The following is a 14,619-nucleotide window of genomic DNA, read 5'->3' as shown; positions in this document are numbered from 1 at the left end:
ACAACTGACCAGCGATGGTTATCTAGCCTTTGATACTTGGCAGGCATTTTTCGAAAATGAACAAAGTGATCCTGTGATTTCAAAGAAAACAGTTTACAATATTAGTTGCCAATGAAGGATTTTATTTTTCAAGCAAAAATAAAAGTTTTGGAAAACTTATATTCATCCCCATGGCCATAGCAGTTTCTGAATAGTTAAATACTTTTTTGATGAGATCAATGGAAATATGAAGAAATGTGATTTTTTTGATATCATATAAGAAATATGTCAATATCTGGCATATTTGCATAACTCAGTGAACCGTGATTTTTCCAGATGGCCAATACATGATGTTACAGAATCATGTGAGGGTAATAAAAGATCTCACATCTTGATAGTGCAGGATAAAGCGGTTGATCTTAAAAAATTTTTATTTTTAGATAATTTTGGACTTACGGAAGACTTACATAAATGATACAAAGAGTTCCCATATCCTTTACTCAGCTTCACCTTATAGTAACACATACGCATAGAACTGTTATTGGTACAGTATTAATCTTGGTACAGTATTATTGGTACAGTATTATTAACTGTATTATTGTTAATAGAATTTTAATTATTAATAGAATTTATTAGGACTTCACCAATTTTTCCCCTAATGCTCTTTTTCTATTCCAGGACCCAACTCAATCTCACATTGCATTTACTTGTCCTGTGTCCTTGGTTTCCTCTAGTCTGTGACAGCTCTCGGTCTTCCAGTGACTTTGACACTATTGAAGAGTGGCCAGTTGTTTCGGAAAATGTTCCTTGGTTTGAGTTGATCTGATAGTCTCTCATGATTGAGATTATGCATTGTTGGGAAGGGCACATACAGGTAATTTGCCCTTCTCAGGGTGTCAGATCGAGGTTACATTAAGTTGATATGTCTTACTACTGGTGATGTTGGCCTTTATCACTTGGCTAAAGTGGTACCTGCCAGAATTCTCTGCTGTAAGGTTATTAGTTTTACCTTTGTAAGTACTCAGTATTTTGAGAGCAATGGATTTTAATGTAACAACGTATGGAAAGTTTATTATGCAATTCAGATTGCACATCACAAATAACCTTTAAGTGATGACTACTTAATGAGTTTAGGTAAAATATCAAAGAAGAAATAGCTAGCCACAAGTATATGAAAAGACTGTTAAGATTTGCTTCTCCTTTGCAATTACATGTCTGTGTGAGGCCAGAGTTCTTCATATCCTTCAACCAGAACAATATATCACAATAAATTGAATGCAGAAATAGATCTGAAAATGCAGCTGTCTTCTGTTAAGCTAGATGTTAAAGAGTTTGCAAAAATGTAAAATAATGCTGCTGTTCTCACCAAATTGTTATATTTCAAAAATAGTTATTTTTCATAAGAGGTAATATTTGCATTAGCATGCTGTGGGTTTATTTTTGGTTTTAAACGAATTAAATATTTTAAAAATTTTCTCAGCTTTCATTTCTGTTGTGCTAAATGTTGATAGATAAAACTCATACCAACAAAATCTCTTTGGAGTCCTCAGTAATTTTAAAGCATAAAAAGAACATAAGACCAAAACCTTTCAGAATTGCTGCTTGCTAAGTAAATGAAGAGCCATTTTAGCACATGGAGGGGGCGAATCTTGTCTTGTGGCCGAAATGAAGTTTCAGTGAAGGATTTCACCTAGAAGTCTTGGCCCTGGGGAGCTCACTCAATACCTCTTTATCTGTTTTTTTTTTTTTTTTTTCACCTGGCAGTTAAGAGAGATAAGCCTGAGGATCTTCAGATTTCTTTCAGCTTCCAAATTTTATGATTCCCCATCACTGTTGCTCTCAAAGATGTCATCTTGGCAGCATGGGCATTGTAGTGGAGCATTTCACGTTATTTCTAGAGAGCAGTATTTACAAAGTTAATGATGAAAAGGATCCTATCAAGAGGATGGGATATAGTAATATATGTGAGGCAGGGATTTGAGAGTCCCATTCTGACTTTTTAGGCCTGTAAAATGACTTCATCAGTGTCCCCTTCAGAAAATTGTCGTTTTAGATCTTAATTGGTTTTTACTATACTGAGTAAGGGTAAGATTTTTAATTATTGCTGAATATTTTGGGGAGTCAGTTTATGTGTATCACAAGTTAAAAAGTGTGTGATTTCCTAGAATTTTTGTGATATAATGTTCTGTATATGTACATGTAAACTTTTGTGTGGAGATTTATACTTAGGTAAGTCATTTTCCTTTGTTATGGGTTCTTCATATATGCCTGAGATCTATCCTGAAGCAGGCTTAGGATGTAATATCCTTTATATATTTAAAATCTTAATGAAGTTATTTTAGTACTTTTTAAAAAGACTTGATTAAGACTCCTTAGACATTTTTAATATTTACAAATGTAGACTTAAAAAAAGGGGGGGCAGCTGGAATGTATTAAGAATTCCAAACTTTGGAACTAACATTTTCCTTTTTCAGTTTAAATGGAGGAGACTTGATGGCTGTAGTTTTTTTGTTGTTGTTTTGTTGTTGTTGTTGTTGTTTCTTAATAACATGTAACGTATTATCTGTTTCAGGGGTACAGGTCCGTGAATCATCAGTCTTAACACAGTTCACAGCACTCACCATAGCACATACCCTCCCCAGTGTCCATCACCCAGCCTCCCCATCCCCCCCCCCCAAGTTTTTAAAGATGAAGAAGCAAAAGGGACGGGGAAGCCAGGAATATATTGTCCTATTAAGTATCAGTCTCAATCAATTTTTAAACAGGATCCTGAATTCCTGTAATGTGGGTTTTGTAATGGAAACTGCCACAGTTGAGGGCCAGCTCTGTCATAATCACCAATTTGGGCATCTCTGATACTTAGCAGAAATATAAATATCTAATGTAGTGTGTGTTTGTTATACTGTCATAGGAAAATTTTGTAATTGATTCTGAGCCAGATTCCTCCAGTGTTTAAGCTACTACTTGGAAATAAGATTTGGAAGCTGACCTAACTTTCTGAGTACTTCTACAGTTTGGTAAAATACAGCAAATTCAGTATGTAGTATATCTAGAAAAGAAATTTATGATTATCTGACATCAGAAAAGCTTCATGCATCACATTTCAAAGTTTCCTTTAAATAGTTAACTATTTCAGAATCTTTATGTAACCCAGTCGAAGAGGAAAATGCTCTCCAGCTCCCAATAAGACAGCTTAAGAGAGAGCATAGTGCTTCAGAGCACAGGCGTGAGAGCCAGCTGCCTGGTGCTAATCCCAGGTCTGCCAATAAATAGCCTTGTTACCTCTCTTTGCTTCAGCATCCACATCTGTAAAGTGGAGCTAATAGAGTAAGAGCCTCCATCTCACTATACTGTTTTCCAGATTTAATGAGATATGATGCTTCATATGCTCAAACCCCGCCAGGCACTTGCTAAGCTCTGCTGAGCCATAGCTATGAGTATTGGTGTGCTATTAAAATTATTGCTCGGTTAACATGTGGTATATTTTAGGTTGGTTATTTCTTCATGACATCTGAGTTTGTATCTCATTAGTAACGTTATCCTCAAGTAATGTTTTAGGATAGGTTACATCTGGGTCGATTTTACATTCATAAGGCTTACTACTGGAGCTCTAGATTTGTGGTATGTTGGTATTTTAAGGATCCTTAGAGATTACCTGGTTCAGTTCAGCCTCGTACATAAATCACCTGTCTAATATCCTGTTGACTGAACCTCTAGCCTTTATTTGAATTTAAAATATCCCTAACCCTTGGGAAATTCTTCTTTGTGTTGTGCAATCCACCAGGCTGTAAACCTCCACTCCCAGCCCCTAGTTCTGCCCTGTAGAGCTGCGTGGAATTTGGTTAACAAATAACCCACCTGAATGGAGACAGGGAGGCAAAAGAATTCTTGATAATTAAGGGTTGTCTAAAAGTGACCAGAATGAATGGTGTATCAATGGGACTTAAAGGACTTTGCTCCCTCTTCATAAAAGAAGTAGGGCTTTTATTTGTAGATGGAGCTGCTTTGAGCTAGTTGGGTGCACATTTGGCAGAGGAATTTGTTCCGTGGAGCCTTGGTGGGGCAGTGAGCGGGAGGGGAAAGGCAGTGCCTGGGTCTCTGGACCTCACTCTGCAGAATACCGCCAACCCCCCCATCCCATGCATCATTGCATATGTCCTTTCCTGAAGAGGAGCTTTGTGTCTCAAAGTTTTATCTGCCATATTCTTTTTTTTTTTTTTTTTTAAGATTTTATTTATTTATCAGAGAGGGGAGGGGGGAGAGAGCAAGCACAGGCAGACAGAATGGCAGGCAGAGGCAGAGGGAGAAGCAGGCTCCCTGCCGAGCAAGGAGCCCGATGTGGGACTCGATCCCAGGACGCCGGGATCATGACCTGAGCCGAAGGCAGCTCTTAACCAACTGAGCCACCCAGGCGTCCCTGCCATATTCTTTTAATTGCCCAAATGGAAGCTCCATGAAAGTAAAGGCTGCTCACCTTGTTCACTGCTGTATCTTACAGCTGTAAGAACTTGGGAAATGTAAGCGCTCAGTATTCAAGTGATAGAATTAACAATTAAACATTCAAATGTGAATGTGTTTTCAGTTTAGTGCAGGGAAATGTTAATGTCACTTTCACTTTAACCAGCTCATGTTTGTGACTGTTTTTTTTTTTTTTTTTAATTTTATCCATTCATTTGAGAGAGAGAGAGCATAAGCAGGGGGAGAAGCAGAGGGAGAGGGAGAAGCTCCCCACTGAGCTGGGAGCCCAACATGGGGCTCAGTCCTAGGACGGGGATCATGACCCAAGCTGAGGCAGATGCTTAACCATCTTAGCCACCCAGGTGCCCCTAATTGTGACATTTTAAAATTGGACAAGTGTTTTGACATCTGCCCCCTCCCCATATTTCGTCTCTGTGAAATGACAGGAGAACACCAACCAATCACAGGCTTCATGAGTTTAATAGGTTTATTCCTTCCATTACTATTTGCAGCACCCAGTATTCCTTTGAAATACCAGACAACCCTGCAGTGGCCAGCAGTACACTTCAGACCTTCAGAATTCCAAGTTCAGGTTCTCTGAGCGTTCAGTGCTGTAGGGGCACTTGTCCAAAACTTTTACCTCCCTATAGCTGGGAATCTTTAAATGTACCAGTGAAAAAAGTTTTTTCCCCTATAAGGGGAAGAAAGAAAATCACTCTCCCAAACTCAGCAGGTCCAGCTGTGAGGTCGTTCCTTCTGTCCCATTCTTTAGGCTTGTTTTTTTTTATAGTAGAGCCAAAGAGATGAAAATCTAACCTGAGTTACAAGAAACAATAAACCGTGATGGCTATAAAGGGAGTGATCAGGAGCAAATGAGATAGGTACGCCTTTACCTCCCATATCCAATATATGTCCTTCACAGAAAAATACCAAAAATAACAGGTCCATAAAATATAGCAGCCAGAATTTTAAAATCCATTCATCCAAGGGTGGCAAAAAGCAGGACCAGGAGCTAGGAGGGTAAATGGCACAGGGAGAAAAAAAGTATTCACATCAGTCCAGGCATGGGGGCTGGCAAATGCGAGGAAAGACCTGCAGAGAAACCTGTGGTCCATTCATAACTGGTGTCAGGAAGATTCTGCTTTATGTGCACCAGAGACAGAAATCCTAGTTCCTCAGAGAGAAGGGAACAGGCAGGGGGTCCCTCTGCTTTCCCTGGTGGAGAAGGGGACAAGGAAAAGAACTCCTACAGGTTCCTTCCAGTCCTACCCATCCCTTCTGCATGGCAGGTGACTCAGTGGCCTGGTGGGAGGCGGATACAGCCAAGGGAATTTCTCTGCAGAGGCTGAGCTACTCAGGACAGACTGCAGATAGACTGTCGTGCAGAAGAGTCGGTTGCTTAAGAAAACCACCCTGGAGAAGAGACGTCCCTGGAAAGGGTATACTTTGCCAGCGGTCTTTGACTCATTGGCACTGGTAATGCCACCACCGGTAATGTATCAGGACTGCATTGCTGTGAGGAAAGCCATGGGCAAACCAAATCCAAAGTAGTAAGGCCAATCGCTTTCTGTGTTTAACAGTCACTGGTGCATTTCAGTTCCTTTACCGGACCAACAATACTCACAGCAGTCCAGCGAGGAGGGAGGGACATACCCAGAGAACTAACCAGCTGACGCACGAGGCAGATGGGAAGGAGACTCACACACATGCCCTGGATGAGGGAAAGAGCTTTCAGCGAAAGGTTGAAGAGCATGTCAGCAGTTACTTGCTGACACTGGGGAATGGGTGAGGCTTCCTCCCCGGTGCCTCAAATTCCACATCAGCTGTCTTGAAATGGTATTTACGGCTTTGCTAGGCACAGAGGGAACACCCAGTGAGCACTGAAAACTGAGGTAAGGAAGAATTCCAGCCACGACCAAACATCTCCATGTTGTGATGGATCACCAGTAATTTGGTCTGTTACCGACTGTAGTACAGGAAAAAACACTTGATAAAACAAGAGGAGACTTCTACTGATGATATGTAGCTCACTTTCTCTCTCTCTCTCTTTTTTTTTTTTCCCCTGAGATTTTTTTTTTTTAAGATTTTATTTATTTAATTGACAGACAGACAGTGAGAGAGGGAACATAAGGGCTGAAGTGGAAGAGGAAGAAGCAGGCTTCCTGCTGAGCAGGGAGCCCAGTGCGGGGCTTGATCCCAGGACTTTGGGATCATGACCTGAGCTGAAGGCAGATGCTTAACAACTGAGCCACCCAGGCGCCCCCATAGCTCACTCTCTTGCTTCCTTTCTGTACTCTGGGTTCTCCTGGGTGTGGGACATTGCCTGCACTTCTTCCACGCTTCTCCTCTATCTTGTGCTGAATCTGAGCATCGAGCTTTGAGATGGTACAGATTCCCCAAATGGAGTCTTTGATTCCCCCTGGTAAGGTCCTAGAGAGAAGTTTTGACACTCTCAGCCATTTCTTCACCACCCATACTACCAACTACATGGAAGACAGAGAAGCATCTTGAAATCTTTCATCATGAAGGACCGGTCTGTTCTGGTCCTTCTGGCCGCCCCATCCACCTGTCTCTGACCTGCCTTGCCCCTCGCCCACCAGCTGGCTCTGCTCTTCTTGGCTGTTCCATGCTCAGCTGCCAACTCCCGATGGGGCATTCCCAGGGCCCAGGCTACTGCATCCACCCTGGGCATACCCAGGCCACGCTGGGCCACTCTCGCTTTCATTTGTATGTCATGGCCCATTCTTGGTGCCTGAGCTGAAGGAGAACCCGTCAGGATAGGAAATGAGATCTCAGGAAAAAAATATTTATAATAATTTATGATTATTTGCAACTTTCAGATACATTCAGATATGTGAAGATTTTCTAGAAAGGAAGGAAAGGTTTCTAATTTTATCAAAGGCAGAGGTATACCATGCTGTCAGAATTGGGTGTTTAAATCAGCTCTGCTGGATAGCAGCTTCACACTATAACCCCAGTGATGTTATATGAGCTTAATTCTACTTTGAGTGCTAATGAAACAAGTTGGCCAGAAATACGAATTGTAAAAAGCCATCAAAACATTACAGTGTAGGAGAAAAATGTAGCAAAAATTTAACATAGAAAGTCCAAATAGTTCCCTTTTCTGAAGGCTTTTAAAATTTGTTCTTAGGTAATGTGCAAAGACTATTTTAGGTTGTAGAAGATATATGTAAAATTAAAATGACATTAGCTGAGAACGTTGCACAATTAATTAAGAAAATCTAAGCTTCATTTTTTCTTTGGTGTTTGTATCTCTTTTTAAGGTGCCAGTAGCTCCATTTTCTATAGAGAGAGGACATGTATTTAGGTCAGAAATCATTGACATACTCCTTGAGTTATCTTGGGTCAGTATTTTCTCCGGGAAGGAACACCTTTTGATTTTGGAACCAGAATGCTGGTTCCTGCCTTCTAGTCCAGGTACCACCCTCCCTGCACACTCTCCCTCTCTCCACCCTCCCCCCAACTCCATCCAGGGCTGGCCTTGGCTTAATCACTTGACTCAGTAAGTCAATAACTTCATGACTTTGAGTGAGTTACTTAACATCATTCCATTTCAGTGTTTTCAGCTGCAGAGTGAAGGCAATAGTATATCTCAAGGTTTTGAGATATACTTTATCTACTATATATTATAAAATTTACAAAGAAGTAAAATGCTTAGAAGAAAGCCTGGCACATAGTAAATACTCCATAGATGATATTAATATTACTGCCAAATGTGGATATTTTGAGGGTAATAGAGTGGAAAAAGGCTTTTAAAGAAACTGGAAATTTCCCCATACAAATTCCAAGGAATATTGATCATTGTCTCCATGATGACGTCAGTATTTATAAAATACTGTGCCATTTAAGCCACTTGCTGTGCTTCCATTTGCACTTCCCTGTGGGAGGTGTGGAGTTGATTTCTGAGGTGCTCCGTTGATCATGAACTAGGAATGCTCTAAAGAAAAGAAGGTATAAGTACTAACTAGCTAGAGAATGAAATAACTTTGAATTTTCTAAAGCTGTGCCTTTACTCGGAATTTTAATTTTGTTGAATTTCTATGTAATAGAATAAAAAACTGTGCCATTCTTAGATTCACACTGTTCCATTCTTAGATTCACAATGTTCATAGGCAAAATGGAAAAAAATAGATAAAAATTGTAATTTTGAGGGGAATGTTTTTATTTGGTTCTAGATTTATTTATTTGAGAGAGGGAGAAAGCATATGCAGCAAAGAGGATCAGAGAGCATTTTAACGGATGTGGGGCTTGAACTCATGACCATGAGATCGCAACCCTGAGACCACAACCTGGGCTGAAACCAAGCCTGTAACTCTTAATCGACTGTGCTACCCAGGCGCCCCAGGGGGAAAGTTGTTTTTGTTTTTGTTTTTTTAATAATTATCTACATCAATCAAATTCCATGGATGTCTTAATTATCATTTTGTGTTTCAGAGATTGGAGGAGATTTTGAACGTGCTTTCTCCCCCCCCCCCCCCTCGTATATTGGCCATTATATTTAACAGTATTTGGGGTTTTTAAAAATAGAGGTAATTAATTACGAAGCATTTTGATGTTGAGCAGGCAAAGGAAAACATTACTTTGTGTAAACAGAGGTTAATATGGAGTCTTTGAAGTCTAAATATTGAAGTATTTGCCCAAGGACAAAGTTCCTAACTATTTAGGTTTCTTCTGGCCTGTAATGAACTAAGTGGTGGGAATAACACAGAAACATCTTACGTGTGAAACATTTGGGTCTTGTTTGGAAAGCACGAGGGATCTAAGTTTTCAGGTTTACCGTTGACTTACACTGATAAGTTAGAAAACTTTGTTCCTGTTTTCCTCTCCTTTTTGTGGTCTGATTGGCTCATGGTTGGTAAAGACAGAAGCATATGTTTTTGAGAGAGATAAGCCTTCATTCTGTTTACATTTTAAAGATCACCATCTCTGGAACTGGCACTGGGACCAAAGAATGTTTATGACTTCCATGTTAACATGGGGATGGGTCTGAAAGATGTTAAGTGAGGTTTATGTTTAGTTCTGTTCTATGGCTTCCTTGGCCCCAGCCAAGATAACCTGGTTTTGTAAAGAGCCAAGAGAACCTGCCTTATAATCTCTATTTTGTAGCTGTTCTTATGTTTTTATCTGAAAGCATCTACCTTGAGGACAGAAGCTCTACTTCGTAGAGTGGAAAAACAACTGTTTCTAATCTTAGCACGTGGACAACAAAGAGAGGGACCAGGGGTATACATGTTTTCAGACACGGTTGTGTTTCACACCTGCCCTAGTTGTATTACTGGTCAAGCGGATCTTGTGGCCTTTGGGCGGGATTGCCTTGGGAAGATGGAAACACAAGAGGGATAGTTTCTAATTTAGAAAGACCTCTGGGACTCCAGTCCAGAAGTGTTGTGTTTTTTTTTTTGTTTTGTTTTGTTTTTGTTTTTTAACCTGTGCATGTCAAGTGGGGTTTGGGGTTTCCTGCTGTGGAGGTGGGGAGAACCATGTCACACCTTCACAGAGAAGGGAAAAAGCACCCGATGGCGTACACGATTTCAGAAGCATCACAGGCCCAGCTCCGTGTTCACTTTTCCAAGGTCCTTCCTGTTGCACTGAACTCTGGCCCTGCCCCCTCCCACCCTCTTGGGACTGTGGAACCCCCAGGCAGGAAGTTGCCACTCCTATGCCCTTTACTCTCTCTCTGCCCTCTGGCAGAGTTGTGTCATGTGGGTCCAGGCCCCATCTCAAACCACATTCCTCTTCAGTGCCCAGGCTCCTGTGTGAAGTCCTGGCCGGTGTGATTGCAGCTCCTGTTGACCCACTGTTCACAGAGGCATAGGAACACATAGCCCAGACTGTAGAACCCAAAGAAAGCTCTGGGTGACCTCTGCTATTTAGCAGCTGCTCCTAGCACCAGTCACTGTGGCAACTGGGCTCTGTTTATGAAAATGAACAAGGACCTCAAGGCCGGGGCATTCACACCATGGACAGAGCTCCCCCTGGAAATACATTGCCTGCCAGATTGCCAGGGCTAAGCCAAAACAAAGACATACCAAACAAAAGTAGCTGGGGAAGTGTTCTGCCCTTGGGAGACATGCACCATGGCCTAATTGCCTGATACCCTCTTTTACCAAACAGAACCGTGCTAGGATGAGCTTATCCTGGTTATGCCAGAGAAAGAAGGAGGCAAATACCCTGGTACTTGAACAGGTAATTTTTTTTGAATCTACCCTTGCGTTGCACAGGGCTGGCCTCTAGCTGTGGGTTTGGAAGGAAGTTAAGTACCAAGGATCTGACTTTTTGAAAATCTTATTTTAGGTCCTACTTTTTTGTAAACTGTAAAGCTATTTTTGGGTCTGCACCTTTAGAATAGACTCTTGTCTGGAATAAATTGAGTTTGGAGTTTGTCCTTTTTGAGTCCTTGCTTTCACAGTGATGGTCCGAGTACTCCCCATGGGAAATGGTGAGCCATAGAGATCTTTGAGCACACTGTGAAACCCAGAGCTTCATTTGAGGGGACTGCTATGTTCTGGGTGCTTCTAGCATTCTTAGGTTTTATGATTCCATGGCTAGACCCTTCCAGCATCTGTGTCTTTCAGCCTCATTTAGATGCTCACTGGGATATTCCACTGGGGTGTAGATAGATGAAACTATAGCCTACATTGAAAGTTCCAAGAGTTGAGAGCTGGAAGGACCCTTAAAAATTATCAGACCACACTGCCCTCTTTTATAGGTGTGTAAGCCAAGGATAAATTCGCTTGGCTAGTTTGGCAGAGCTGGGGCAACTCCACAGGTCTTCCGAAGCCATCCCAGAGCTCCCTTCCCTGAACTGTACCTTGTCACTGTAAAATATCCATTCACGGAGTGCTTAGCTGGCTCAGTCTGTAAGAGCATGTGACTGATCTCAGGGTCATGAGTTCAAGCCCCACATTGGGTATAGAGCTTAATTAAAAAAAAAAAAAAAAAAAAGACTTAAAATAGCCATTTGGTGCATTGAGAAGGACTTGAGGTCTGCCACCTGGTCTTGATCTGATAGATGTCAAGGAATTGGGATAAAAGGGGAGTGGGTTTGGGGGGGGGTGCTGCTGCTTATGAGCACAGTGAGAAGAATGTGGGCTTAAACCAGAGTCCCTTCCTAGAGGGATTCAGGCCTGTGGCTCTATCCCAGCAACACTTTACTCCTTAACTTCCCTCTCTAAATCCTGGGGTTTGAACAGCTGGTGCCCCTCATGAAGGTGACCCATGCCAAGGGACCCTTCGCTGCAGGGAAGGAAGTAAAGCTAAGTGGACTTGGTCCTCCTTCAACACTCAGGTCTTTGCGGTAACTGGGGTGGCTGCCACTGTTGGCTCATGATAATTTCTTAGGAACTCTCCTATTGATAAACCAAACCAAATCAGTAGTGGTCTTCCTTTATCTGAGGATTTAAGTTAAATTATAACCACAAGTATCCTGTCGGTTTCCATTTGTTTGGGTACTGAACATGTGTACTCTGGGCTCTGACTGTGATGTTTCTGCCCTATCTTGCCGGAGATCTCTGTGGGAAATGTGAGTTTGCCACGTGGCAGGCTCTTTTTCCTCTGGCCAGTTAATGAAGCTAAAATATTGTTGGGGTTGATTGGTCATATCTGAGGGTTCATCATGGGCATGAGTATAGGTATAAGCAAATCCCATGCTCTCCTCTGTGTAATTGTAATCAACCCCACTTTTCCGGGTTTATTTTGTAGCTATCATGACATTCAAGTTCTCTGGACAAGGGAAGGGAAGAAGTTGGAGTATGTTCTGTGCTGGCTTTGTCACAGGCTTTGGAGGGCAGACCTCAGGGTGATCTGAAAAGCCAGTGCCCTGAACTAGGTGAAGCCATTAACCAGAGTGATGTCTGGACAGTCTGGAGCTGAGCAGGTTTCTCTATTATCTATTTACAGCTAGCCAGGGAGGTTAATAGCAACTTCGCTGGGAGCCAGTGTCTGCACTGGCTGTAACTCACTTGTATTCTGGACCCGGGTCAGAGAAACTGAATAGATTTATTCATTCAGGGAGCAGTGAGTAACAGCAGCCTTAGCTGCAAAACCAGCTCTTTTCAGCTTTTTGATGATGTGCTCTATTATTGTTTTTAGCAGGTTGGCTAAAAAGTGAACCTGTTTGAGTCAAGGCTTTCTTCCTCTCTGTCCAGCACTCACATGCTTGCTTCTAGTTTGCTGCAGTCGATTAGTAGACATTTATCAAGTGCCTACTATGTGCCAGGAACTGTGTTATCACAAACCAGTGACTTATTCTTAGTTAATGAATGACCTTATGCAGCAGGCATACAAAGGAGCCTTAAGAAGGGGTGGATAATCGGGACCTTTTGTGTCTCTTCCTGCTCATTCTTCCATGCTTTCACATCAGGGAAAGGAAGTGGAAGTCAACTTAAATTAGTTTATTTTGGTAAGAGCAGTTTTAGAAAAGGTTTGGAGGAGGAGATTGAAACTATTGAGACTTAGGAGGTTTGGGGACTACTGCTGGAGTTTTCTTGTTCTTTCTAGCCCAGGGACTTTGTCCCAGTTACCACTGATAATGGACCCTTTTTATGTTTAACTGTCTTGTCAGTAAGTCAGTGACACATGCTGAGAATAGAAGCCAGTACCATTCCATGTTGTAAACGCCAGTCTATACACACCCCACTGGTTCTGTTGTTGTGATTGTTGCTATGATGCTTAGCCTCCAGTGCTAGCCCTTTGCCTGGCATTTTACATCACACTTACAGGGTCCCTACCCCTATCTGCTCACCTTCCCTGGAAGCTCAGGACCTTTTCCACATCGCACCACAGGAAGTGGTGGAGGGGAAGGAACATGAGCCTTCCCTCTATAACACGAAGTCCTTGCTTGAGGCAGTGAAGGGAACTGTATAAGTTTTAATAGGGAAACCTTTAATCAGGTAAATTTTTTTCTGTTAAACTCTGCTTTTTAAAATATTTAGGGTGAAGTGTAACTCTGTTCATTGTCTTCTGCTCTTTTGAAATACATAACTTGTGATGGTTGACCATGTGCTAGACTCAAAGAGATGTAGCCTCTAACCTATGCTCTGTAAGTGCTTCCTGACCCATGAGGGAAGAGAAAACATTAGGTGACATCATTAGAAGCTTTTTTAGTTAATGCAGGACAGGAGAAAATGGAAATTGGACTAATTGCATTCAATTCTTAGGTGGTTCTGTCTTTTCATAGGGTTATCTTAACTGAAGACAGGTTTCCTGGTGGTTTTAAGAAGAGCTCAGTAGGTATCAAGGTTTTGTTCATGATCCAAGGAAGAGTGATGTGATGCTTGCTGCCTTTGGTTTTTTTAAGAGAGAGAGCGCCTCTTTCCCCAGACCCCCAGCATATCTCTCTCTGCGTTCACTGGCTGAACTGATATAGCGCCATCTGTCCTTGAACCAGTCACTGGCAATGAGTAATGGAGTTGCCATGACTGGCTTAGACTGATCAGCTAGAGAATCACTCACATTGCTTACTATAGGGGTCTCCAGCCAAAATTTTTGTGAGCAGACTTCCAGTAGAAGAAATGCACATCTAGTGGTACCGTGTAAGAGTAAGAGGTCAAAGGCAAAGTAATGGAGAGGAGGTCCTTGCCCTTGTTTGTGTTCCCTCAGTTCCTAGACAGCATTCTGTGGTACCCTCTAGCGTGCTACCCTATATACCTGCCTCTCTTCCCATTTCTAGGATAGAGCTTCTTAAGGCTAAGGTACTGTCTCACTCGATATTTGTGGCCACTATAGCTGGCACATAACGGGATTTGAACAAATTGAATGAAAGGAGATGTTTCAAATTTTTTGTGTTTTAACTTTTATCAAACATTCCTTGAAGTAAGTGGACCTTGGATATCTTATTCATTAAATATTTTATAACAACTGTGAGATATAATTCACCTATTGAAAGTGACTGGTTACGGGCGCCTGGGTGGCTCAGTGGGTTAAGCCGCTGCCTTCGGCTCAGGTCATGATCTCAGGGTCCTGGGATCGAGTCCCACATCGGGCTCTCTGCTCAGCGGGGCAGGGAGCCTGCTTCCCTCTCTCTCTCTCTCTGCCTGCCTATCCATCTACTTGTGATTACTCTCTGTCAAATAAATAAATAAAATCTTAAAAAAAAAAAAAAAAGAAAGTGACTGGTTACAACTCACTAGTTTTTTAGTATGTTCATTCACAGAGTTGTTC

At 41.8% G+C, this 14,619-nt stretch overlaps 1 protein-coding gene and 1 pseudogene across 5 annotated transcripts in view; one reads left to right on the top strand and one right to left on the bottom strand.

The window, feature by feature from the left end:
* TGFBR3 (transforming growth factor beta receptor 3) overlaps window positions 1-14,619 on the top strand; it is a 197,481-nt gene that overhangs the window by 41,945 nt on the left and 140,917 nt on the right. Inside the window, exon 3 of one of the 4 annotated variants that reach the window (XM_082688679.1) lies at window positions 10,573-10,644. The exons of 2 other annotated variants lie outside the window; for them this stretch is intronic. The gene's annotated coding sequence lies outside the window, so the exon portion shown is untranslated. Of the gene's footprint in view, window positions 1-10,470; window positions 10,645-14,619 lie in introns of all 4 variants that reach the window. One more of the 4 variants, XM_082688680.1, reaches the window with a different exon arrangement.
* Window positions 5,703-14,619, bottom strand: part of LOC309842490 (etoposide-induced protein 2.4 homolog) — a 34,742-nt pseudogene continuing 25,825 nt past the window's right edge. The window contains exon 5 of the transcript in view: window positions 5,703-6,446. The product of the transcript in view is annotated as an etoposide-induced protein 2.4 homolog (transcript). The remainder of the gene's footprint in view (window positions 6,447-14,619) is intronic.

This window comes from Mustela nivalis (genome assembly GCF_964662115.1).
Source record: "Mustela nivalis genome assembly, chromosome: 10".
NCBI classification, from domain to species: Eukaryota; Metazoa; Chordata; class Mammalia; order Carnivora; family Mustelidae; genus Mustela; species Mustela nivalis.
The sequence above is the reverse complement of the archived record's forward strand: the minus strand, read 5'-3'. Positions and strand labels throughout refer to the sequence as shown.